Below are 11502 nucleotides of genomic sequence, written 5' to 3' on the forward strand. Positions count from 1 at the left end.
AGTGTAAATCTAAGAAGCTGAGGCAGCCTGCGTGCTCGCGTGGTAGCGACTTGTCAGTCACAAGGTCAGTAATGGAAACCATAATTCACAACATAAAGGAGTGGGGACAAGCTTAAGACTGTAAGGCCATCAGGTTACAGAAGTCAAAGATCAACGGACCCAAGTGTGTCACACTAGAGTAAAAACAGCACGGCATCATTCTCCTCCCTGGTGGTTGCCAGTGATTGCAGGGACTTTGTTTTCTCCATAGAGCAGCGGTCTCGAACTCCAGGCCTCGAGGGCCGGTGTCCTGCAGGTTTTAGATGTGTCCTCGATCCATCACAGCTGATTTAAATGGCTAAATGACCTCCTCAACATGTCTTGAAGTTCTCCAGAGGCCTGCTAATGAACTAATCATTTGATTCAGGTGTGTTGACCCAGGGTGAGATCTAAAACCTGCAGGACACCGGCCCTCGAGGCCTGGAGTTCGAGACCCCTGCCATAGAGGCTGTTGTTGCAAAGCGGTTGTACAGGTCACCTGGTGGGAGGCAACCGGTCTCCAAAATTTGGTCTGACTCGAACAGACTGCATTCAATTTCAGATTGTTTTACAAATAATTGCAGCTCATCTGTAATGTGTCTCTTTGCAGCAGTTATTTTATGCTTATATTCCAACATAAAGTTGGCCGTTTTGTACAACCAGGAGTCGCTACATCTATGGTTCTCTGCCTAGCATCTGTCTTTTATATGGCATTGTTATAGATATATGGGACTATTTTCCGTCGTCGTGCCTCTTCCAGATCAGGCTTCTCATGTTCATCATGTTGTCTGATAATAGCTTAAGAAGACTGCAACATAGTTTCCCAGAGTATTAAATAAAATCAATCCTTCTATTAGTTACATTCCTGTAATGTAACAAAATAGGTCTGATGAAGTACTTTAACTTAAATTACATATTTTCTGTGGCATTCAAGTTTCAAAACAAGGAGACAGCGTTACACTAGCACTCCTTTACTAGAACAAACCCACACAGAAACATTTGTGCATCAGCAGATCATTTTTCTCAGTTTCCATTGCACTGTTGGCTGGTCTTGGTTTCTCAGTAGGTGAAGAAAGTTGTTTATTTTCTTTTTTTTTAACACACAAAAAAAGACGTAATAAAAATAATTCTGTTGCTCATCTGAAGAACTTGATGCCACCAGGACGCTAAAAAGAGAAATAAAAGGTTAATGTACTTTATTCAGTGCTCTTAGCTGTGCAGCATTACATAAACAGTAACATTTTGTCAACTAGCACAAACCAGTTAGTTGACATTAATGTATCTCCTGTTTGTGGCTGGTATTTCCAACTGGGTTGGGGTTAACCAATCAGAGTACTCGGCTGTCAGTCAGTTAATCCATCTGGGTTGAATTTCCAACTTCTCTCACTCATCACTGTGGACATTTTCTGTCATGTCTTTTCTGTCAGCTCAGATCATATGCAGAGAAATTCTTCCCGCGTGCAGCCTTCAGAAATATGTTTCAGTGTCTGTGCAGCCATGATGAGAAGAGCGATCGCACAGTGAATTCTGTGTCATTACCATGGAGACTAATCTGAGAAGTTGCCATTATTAAACTTTCCTCTCGGAGCATCTCCAGAAATGCATTAACAGTTCTGTAGGTGGGCTGAGACTTGAGCTATGAGCTAAATATAGAGCAACTACAGATCCAGACGCTGCTGATTAGTGGAGCTGTTTAGACTCTTAAATGGCTGCATTTATGAACCGCTGGTCGATGGCTTGGTTTATGAACACATTCGGCTTCTTACCTGCGTCAAGATGAGTCTTGGGTCAAGTTTGCTGGGTTTCCTTCAGAATCTCAAATTAGGAGGAAAGAAAACCCCTTTGAAAGCTTTATAGAAGAGGAAATGACATAAATACATTTAAAAATGCATAAAAAAATAACTCAAGTTTATAAAAAGCTTTTGCATTTGACAAAGAGTTTGGTATCATCCACGTCAATTTCTTGCATTTCTGGTTTTAAAAAAATGGGATGTTAAACATGAACAGTAACAGTTAAAGAGCATGAATCATACGTGTTTCAGGGCTATCGTGGATGTTCAGTTTTCATTCGCACTCCACCGTCACCCTATTCTCATGCTGTGGGTTGCTTTCTAATTAGGAGTATATGGGTTCCACTTCCATCACTGTGTTTTTCTCATCTTACTGCAGATTTATCCCCATATGTTTCTAACCAGGGTCAGTTTTTGGCAGAGGCCAGCTAAGTTCGTCTCAGGCACCACCAGATGGAGGGGGGCTGTGGAGAAGGAAGAAATATCTTGCCAGCGCTCGTGATTTACTCACACTGTAGTAAACAGCTCGTACTGAGAGGAGACTACACAGATGTTAGGACAGGGGTGGGCAGTTCACTTTTTTACAGGGCCACAGGGCATGCCAACAAGCTGATCTCAGTTCCACTCAATATTAACTTGATTTTTTTTTAAATAAACTGTTACTGATGAGAGTAGATGTAAGTGAAAATTGGAGGATGAAAATGTGAAATACGCAGCAAAAATGCCAAGATTTGATCACTATTTCATAAACATTCCCAAAACCAGTTTTCAACAAAACATGTTTTTGCAAAATTCAAAGGATTTTTAACTTTATACAGTGTGCTATTGATACACTGCATATAGTTTAATTACTTTATCTTCAGTTTTTCAGTTATCTTATTTAAGTGAGAGAAAGCTTGAACAAGTCAATCAAATGTCAGGTTCAGTGTCTAAGGTGAAAATGCTTTGTGGTAGCTTATGTCACCATATTCACCATTATGCTTCTCCAAAAGTGCAACAAACTGTCTGCAATCTTGCCCTGAACCAGTTACAATATGGACAGTTGACTCACCTTGCAGCCCCTGGTATAAATTACAAATCACAAATAAAAGATGTATTAATTTATGTCATTTATGTCCACCATTTTTACCTTTCAGATTTGGACAGCTGTTGGTTCCATAACCTTCCTTTTTGTCCCAATTGTAGGCCACGCCTCTTCAAACATGCACTTATCTCTGCAAACGAATCACTAGTTATTCCATATATGAGACATCATAACTGGGCTGTGTTGCTCTTCAGCTACTGGGGTGGCTGCAGGAGGAGCTAGAGCAGGTCATCTACTAATTGGAAGGTTGGTTGTTCAGTCTCTGCATGTGTTATGTGAACTGCAAACTCACATCTCTAATTAACGCTGGTTCCAACGCATTTACAGTGACGCTGCAACGCTTGTATGTACGTTAAAATAAATATATAAACATGAAAGCAACAAAACTCTGCTGTAATTTACCACAAAATTCATCTCCACCACCGGCCCCCCAACTGGGTCCATAAACTGCTCCACCACCTAGCTCTGTGGCTTGGTCGACCTTTTCCAATTTTTCCCCTTAATTTGCTCCCTGTATTCATTTTGCTTTTCAGTCCCTCCCTCTTGATGTTTCCACCCCACCGGGGCCTGAGTGGACCCAGGTGGGTGTCAGTCTGTTACATTCGTGAGCTTTTGGTTTACTTTACCCACCTTCTGGTTTCTGTTCATTCAGCTGTCTTGAGCCTGCATTTGGATCCTAATCCTGTACCACTCAGTAATGAGTAATCTAATTTATTTTTCATTGTTTTAAGGTGGAATGTTTTAATATAAGAAAGGGGAACCATAATTTCTGATTCTGTTTGGTGCCATTTTTGTTGCTTTACCCGGGTTTATTTCATTTCTTAGGCACATGGACTCTGGCAGACATGGTGTTCATATCTATTATAGCTACTGTGTGTTGTGACAGCATAGAAATCGTTGTATTGGTGTGATGGCTGCACTTACAGCCACACAGTGGTAATATCCACCATGTTAGTGTAGAGACTTATACATAACATTGCATTCAGATTTGTCTGTCTTTAAATATAGGAATTAATTTACAGGACAATAAATAACTGGTTTTGGTTTAGAATTAATTCACATATCCACATAACACTGCATTCTAAAATAAGTGCACATTTTAGTTTACACTTATGTATGATTAATCTTTTGTTTTCTGAGTTACCTTAGCTGCAGCTGTTCCAGTCCCTTGATTAAGGAGCCAAGAGGTGGAAAAGGGGCGGAGCGAGCTTTAAAGGAAGACTACAAATTGGTTCATGCCATAACTCAGGACCATTGGGGGGGGGGAATTGGAGTTCATTATGTTAGGTTTAGTTAGGTTTTGTGTGTTTTACCCCTTCTCGTGTTTTTTGTGGGCTGATCAGCCACTGTTTAAGTTTCCCCTTTGTCTGGTAAGTTAGGTCAGTTTGTTTGAGTTATTAGTAGTGTTGTCAACTTTGAGTAGAGTTCTGTTATTTTGACTTCTTTTATGGGCCCAAGATTTTGATTCTTTTTGCATGATTTAACCAATTATGTTTTTGGGTAAAATAAAAAAAATCATTTTTTTGGACTTTAACCTGTGCCTGAGTTTCCTTCGCTGCTCGGTCCATCACAAGTGGTGTCAGAAGTGGGATACCAGCTGAAGGCACAGGATTTTTTTTTCTTTTTTTCCCTCTTCACTTATCAAGCCATGCACAGAATGGGAAGGAGTGGCAAAGGAGCAAAAGGAGATTGTCAAAACCAGCCAGTTGGAGTGGTAGAGCAAGTGAAAGAAGGAGAGGAACATGGAGCCTCTGGAGGGGTGGATAGCACTGAGAGCCAAGGTAAGGAGCTGACAATGTCAGAACTGATTTCCATCCTTTGTTCTCATATGGGTCAGCCGGAGGCCCAGGAAGCAAGAAGAAGGGAGGAGTTTACCCGCCAGGAACAGCGCTTTAGAGCACTGCAACATCAGTTTCTGCTGTTGCAGGTAGAAGTGCAAGCTCGTACCTCTCCAGTCCCTGAGCCTCAAATGGAGGAACATAAACAACCAGAGGTAGGGCTTTTTGAAGAGGAGGAAAGAGTTATGAGAAGTGGGTAAAGCCAAAAGAAAAGACTGTGCATGAGGTTGGTGAAATATTCATTTTAGAACAATACTTGAGAATGCTGTCTCCTGAGCCATGGAGCCACACAGCATTGAAAATGAGATGTTTCAAAATCTGTCCTTCACTACCAGAAAGCAGGGGTGAGTAAACCTCCAAAGAGCCAGTCTGTCAATATGCCGTCAAGACCTCCACCCAAGACTGTGATTTGTTATTTGTGTGGGATGGAGGTCCACACAAAACCGATGTGCCCAAAGAATTCTACAAAAATAACTCAATGTGTTTTGTGCCCCGACAAAGTGTGGGAGCCTAAAGTGGAGTTTGAGAATGGGTTCAAAATGACATTGGTTGAGGTTGATGGGAAACCATTAAAGGCCCTTGTTGACTCAGGAAGTACTCAGACTCTTGTGCACCGAGACTTTGTTCCCGCAAATAAAGTTAATAATGTGGAGAGAATCCCTGTTTGCTGCATTCATGGGGATGACAGGTCATATCCAACAGCAGATCTGTACATCAAAGTACAAGGACAAACGTATATTCTAAATATTGGTGTTGCAGAGAATCTGCCATTTCCAGTAGTGCTGGGTCGAGATCTGCCTGTGTTTGACTTGCTGAATCCTAGTCATACATGCAATGTTGCAGTAACAAGAGCTCAAGCTAAGAAGAAAGAGGAGTCCCTACACCCACTCCATGCCTTGCCCTTCTATGATGCGGACATAGACTGCACCCGGGAAGTTTCGTAAGTCACGTGGACAGAGACGGCAAGAGAAGTTTCTCCATACTGCTGTTCGATCAGCTCCTAGCACAGAGCCTGAGTTACCTTTGGGTTTTAAAATCCCTGTTAATATTATTGAAATGCAACATGACGATTCATCTCTAACATCTCTGTTCCAGAAAGCTGCAGAGAGGAACCAAGGGACTGAGCAAGAATTGAACAGCAAGGGGGAGTTTCTGCTGAAAGATGGCATTCTGTATCGTTAGCAGGGTTCAGCATTACAGTTGGTGGTTCCTAGAGCAGTCCAGAAAGTGGTGCTCTCCTTGGGACACTCCATTCCATGGGCTGGCCACTTGGGAAAGCACAAAACCATGGCCCGTATTAGCAAATGTTTTCATTGGCCTGCAGTGCGCTCTGATGTGACACTGTTCTGTAAAAGCTGCCCTCAGTGCCAGAAGTCTTCTCTTAAAATCCCCTCCAGAGCTCCTCTCCAGTCTCTACCAATTATCAGCCCTCCATTTGAACGGCTAGGAATGGACGTTGTTGGTCCTCTAGAAAGAAGCAAAACAGGCAACCATTACATGCTGGTTGTGACAGATTACGCTACAAAATATCCAGAGGTCTTTCCTTTGAGATCAATAAAAGCCAAAGCAGTCGCCTCCTGTCTCATACAGTTCTTCTCAAGGGTTGGTTTTCCTCGTGAGATTCTTACTGACCGTGGCACTAACTTTATGTCCACTTTGTTGAAGCAGATAGAATAATCCTTTAATTGTCCCACAAGGGGAAATTTGGTTGTAACACATATACATACAAACAAGACACAGAACAGAAACGTACACAACTTTTCTTACATATTTACATTAAGGACAATGGTTACTATATACAGAGTACTGTACAGTTATTAAATTAAATAAAAATAACTACAGATAAGAGGCAAACCAGGTTGTAGTGCAAATCGGTTAATTAACTTATTGCAGTTACAGCGCAGATGTAAACATCTCCGTTTGTTGGGAGCAGTTCTGATCATACAGTCTGACAGCTGCAGGGAGGAAGGACCTGCGGAAACGCTCCTTCGTGCATCGAGGATGCAGCAGTCTGTCACTGAAGGAGCTCTGCAGTTCAGCAACATTTACATGCATGGGGTGGGAGACTCTGTCCATCAGAGATGTTATTTTGGCCAGAGTCCTTCTGTCTCCCACCACCTGCACTGGGTCCAGGGTGCATCCCAGAACAGAGCTGGCCTTCCTGATGAGTTTATCCAACCTCTTCCTCTCAGCTGCCGATAAACCGCTGCTCCAACATACAACACTGTCAAAAATGACAGATGCCACCACAGAGTCATAGAAGGTCTTTAGAAGCGCTCCCTGGACTCCAAATGACCTCAGCCGCCTCCGCAGGTCGAGTCTGCTCTGACCCTTCCTGTAAAGAGCATCAGTGTTGTGGCTCCAGTCCAGTTTATTATTCAGGTGAACACCCAGGTACCTATAAGAGTCACTATCTCAATGTCCACTCCCTGGATGTTCACCGGTGTCAGTGTGGTGGGTCTGCGTCTCCGGAAGTCCACCACCAACTCCTTGGTTTTCCCGGCGTTGATCAGCAGGTGGTTCTGCTGACACCAGTCAACAAAGTCCAGAGTGGCAAGGGCCATATGAGATCCAAAAGAAACTTGGACAAACAACCTATAAGGTCGCCATTCGAGATCAGCCCCGTTCCAGCAGAGTACCGCACATTAACCTGCTTAAGGAATGGGTAGAGAGACCAAAAGCAGATGTCTTTCTGATCCGGGAGGTTTCGGAGGAGGAGGAAGCGGATGATCAGTATCTGCCAAAACCAACTCCTCAGGACCTGGATCTCAACCACCTTCCTGAGGAAAGACAGACTCAGGTGAGAAACCTGTGTAAATTAGATGTGTTCAGTGAAAATCCTGGTAGAACGGACATTGTGGAACATGACGTTGTGTTGAAAGATGGCGCTTCTGTGAGGAGAATGAGTTACAGGATACCTGAGCGTCTATTGATCCCGTTGAAAGAGGAGATCGACCTGATGTTGTCACTAGGAATCATTGAAGCCTCGAAGAGCGAGTGGTGCCACCCGGTGGTCCTGGTGCCAAGGAAGGATGGCGGTATTCGTTTCTGCATAGACTTCAGGTACCTGAATGCAATATCACAGTTTGATTCATATCATGTCTGATTTTGCTGCAGCCTACCTTGATGACATAGTGATTTTCAGTTCTACCTGGGAAGAACACCTGCAACATCTGGGGAAGGTACTGGGACGTCTTCAGTCTGCAGGGTTGACTGTTAATCCAGCTAAGTGTGCCATTGCCAAGGCTGAAACTGAGTACCTTGGGTTTGTGATTGGAAATGGAGTAATAAAACCTCAAGGCGATAAGGTCACCGCCATAGAATCCTGTCCCTTGCTAGAGACCAGAAAACAGATGAGATCGTTTTTGGGTATGGCAGGATTCTATCATTGGTTTATCCCTCATTTCCCTGCCGGGGCAGCTGTTCTGACGGATCTGACTGGTGCCCGAAGTCCCAATAAGATCACCTGGACAGAGGAGGTTAAGATGGCTTTTCAGGACCTACGACAATCTCTGAGTAAGAGCCCAGTCTTGCACAGCCCTGATTTTGAGAGACATTTCATTCTTCAGACTGATGCCTCAGAGAGAGGATTGGGAGCTGTTCTGTTAAAGGGACCGCCTGGAGAGCGTCATCCAGTGGCCTTCATCAGCTGCAAGCTGTTTCCGAGGGAAGTGGACTCCCTGGACTCCTTTAAGTATTATCTTCTCGGACGGGAGTTCATACTGGAAACGGACCACAAGGCTTTTCAATGGATAGAGAGAATGAAGGACACAAATGGAAGGATCACGCGATGGTACCTTGCAATCCAGCCATTCCGGTTCACCATCAACCACATCCCCGACAAGGATAACTGCACTGCAGACTCTCTCTGGCTGTCCCAGGGAGAGACCTGAAGAGGAGGCGTGTGTGATGGCTGCCCTTACAGCCACACAGTGATTATTTTCTGTTATTTTGACCTCTTTTATGGGCCCAAGATTTTGATTCTTTTTGCATGATTTAACCAATTATGTTTTTGGGTTAAATGGGGGGAAAAAAAAAAAATCTTTTTTTTGGACTTTAACCTGTGCCTAAGTTTCCTTCGCTGCTCGGTCCATCACAAGTGGCATGTAATGAAACAGCAGTGACTCAAATGAACCCTTGCTGGTCAGCTTTCTCTTTAGTCCTACTCTCCAGTAATTGTGTGCAAAATGCTTCTGCTGTTTTATTTAATGACTCTGTGTCCTTCAACATGACTGACACAAGGTCAGGATCCTAGATCGTGGAAAAGAAAAATGCCGTCTCTGGACAGCTCTACTTTTTCTTCCTTTCAAGTCAGACTGAAGGCAGATTGCAGTGACTCACACCACATCTTTTTAGAAACTTAGCAGCCTACTGCCAGGAGACATGGCTGCAACACAAAGGTCTGATATGCCAAAATGTATACTTTTTCACAGCCAGGTCATAATTGTTATTCATGTCATATTTGTGTGTTTTTTATTTTTATTTTTTATGATATCACATTTGGACCTTTAATCTGTACAGGACTGCTCTCGTAACCTTTAGGTTCAGCACAAAGAAGCGTGCCTCTAAACGTCTGAACTGAAATGTTTTGTTGTCTGACGCATGGAGACAAATGCAGCTGTCAATATCACAAGTCTGTTCCTACTGCTGCACGGGATTAACTGCCTTGCTCAAGATCACCTTTTAAATCTGTAGTGGAATGATACTGTATTTCACAAAAGTGCTTTCTTATTTGTGTATTTTAGATCTCAGGTCCAATAAAGCTGTGGGCTCCGACTAACCTTTGACCCCCATTTCTCCTACATTTTTATTTTATTTTTTTGTCTGTGTGCTATGATAATTAAATAACTGAACTGTTCAGGAAGAGACACACATTAAATAACCATTTTACAGAGCCACCATAGAGAGCATCCTAACGTACGGCATAACAACATGGTATGCAGGGTGCTCAGCTGCAGACAGGAAAGTACTGCAGAGGGTCATCAACACAGCCCAGAAGATCACTGGCTGCTCTCTGCCCAGCCTGGAGGTCACTGCAAACTCTCGGTACCTCAGCAGAGCTGGCAATATCATCAAGGACCACTCTCACCCCAGCAACCAACTGTTTGAACTATTACCGTCAGGCCGACGGTACAGGTCACATAAAACCAGGACAAACAGATTCAGGGATAGCTTCTTTCCCAGAGCTATCACCGTAGTAAATAAGCACAAAAACAATTGAACCTATTCCATACCGTCACTGTCATTATATTATGCTGCTATTCATACTGTCATTATATTAATGCTGCTATCCTGTATATATTGTACATACTATTGTTTGAGTACTTACGATTGTTTTTTTTGTACTTTTTATATTTTACATTTATATTTATTATTGAAACTTGCACCAAGGGAGTGGCACTCCAATTTCGTTGTACTCTGTACAATGACAATAAAGGCTATTCTATTCTATTCTATTCTATTCTATTCTAATGAACTAACAAACTAGCTAAATAGAAATATTCGTTTTTATATTGTTTTCATTTGAACAATTATTTCAATAATAACATGATTGTGTTTTTCATTGAAAGGGTTGTTAAAATTCTATTTTTGTAGAGTTGGGATGAGCAAGGAAATTTCCCTTTAAAGTAAGACAACATGGATTATGTTATGTCCTTGTTTGCAGAAGAACACTGTTACTGGCAAAGTGAAAAACAAAGAAAACAAAACTGAAGATTTCAGGGGAGAAAACATTACGCTTTTCATTTTACATTTTCACAAATCTGCATTTTTTTTTCTTAATTTATATTTCAGTAGCTCATTTATAGTTTCCACAGATTATTATTGTAGAGACTTTACAGGACAATTTAAAGCACCATGAGGTGACTGTGATTTAGTGCTATACAGATAAAACTGACGATAAATCAAGAAACACTGTTCTGTGGTATGACTCCGGGGCTCTACATAAGCAAGGAACATCATGCAGATGGCGTCTTCTAATTCGACTTATGTGCCAGACTTTGTAGAAATCCCGTAGTTTTTCCTTTTAAGAGAAGTTCTGGGTACTTCATGAGAGAGGTGAGGTCAATATGAGGTGTGAGTGCAATCCGATCTTTTAGGCACGTAAGTCTGATGAACCTGAGTCCGCATGCACGCACAGGATTCAGCACGCATGGTCTGTCTGCGTTTACCCTCCACTGTTGTGTGGAATGTGTAAAACGTGGACACTGTGGATCAAACTCAGACAAACTGCAGTGTAAATGTTTCGGATTGAAGTTCAGAAAAAACTAGAACCTCTTACTTGCTGCCTGTGCTGAATCTCATCACTGCTATTAATCAGATTACTGTAATTGCTGCGGGACAGTCTCCCGCTGCTGCCATGTGGGAACCCAGTCTCGATTTTCTGTTTAAAATGCACTCGAATGCCTCCTTGTTGCATGTCACGTGTTTCTGTGCCTGTTTAAAGTATGTGTACAAAAACCCGTGTCTGTATGGTGCAGAGCAGTGCGCTTTCCGTCCGTCTGTCCTCAGCACCATGGAGAGCGCGCTAACATGCGCAGCTGAGTCCGGTCCGGAGAGCTGATTCCCGCTGCTGCCAGAATGTGGAGGGAAAGAAAAAGCTTTATTGTGAACATTAAAGTGAACTCTCTCGGTCCATATAATGAGTAGGAGTGGTCACTGTGGAAGGGGTCGTTGGTAATGGAGAGCACAGGAGGGTGGGAGGGGGCTCTATCTGTTGCACACCGGGCTGATTTTCCTGCGGAGAGAAAGCGTCCAAGAGTGGGCAGACTGA

The sequence above is a fragment of the Aulonocara sp. 'chitande type north' Nkhata Bay genome, linkage group LG22 (assembly GCF_057382095.1).
Source record: "Aulonocara sp. 'chitande type north' Nkhata Bay isolate Kocher_YH1m ecotype deep benthic linkage group LG22, A_spYH_male_GT1.1, whole genome shotgun sequence".
NCBI lineage: Eukaryota > Metazoa > Chordata > Actinopteri > Cichliformes > Cichlidae > Aulonocara > Aulonocara sp. 'chitande type north' Nkhata Bay.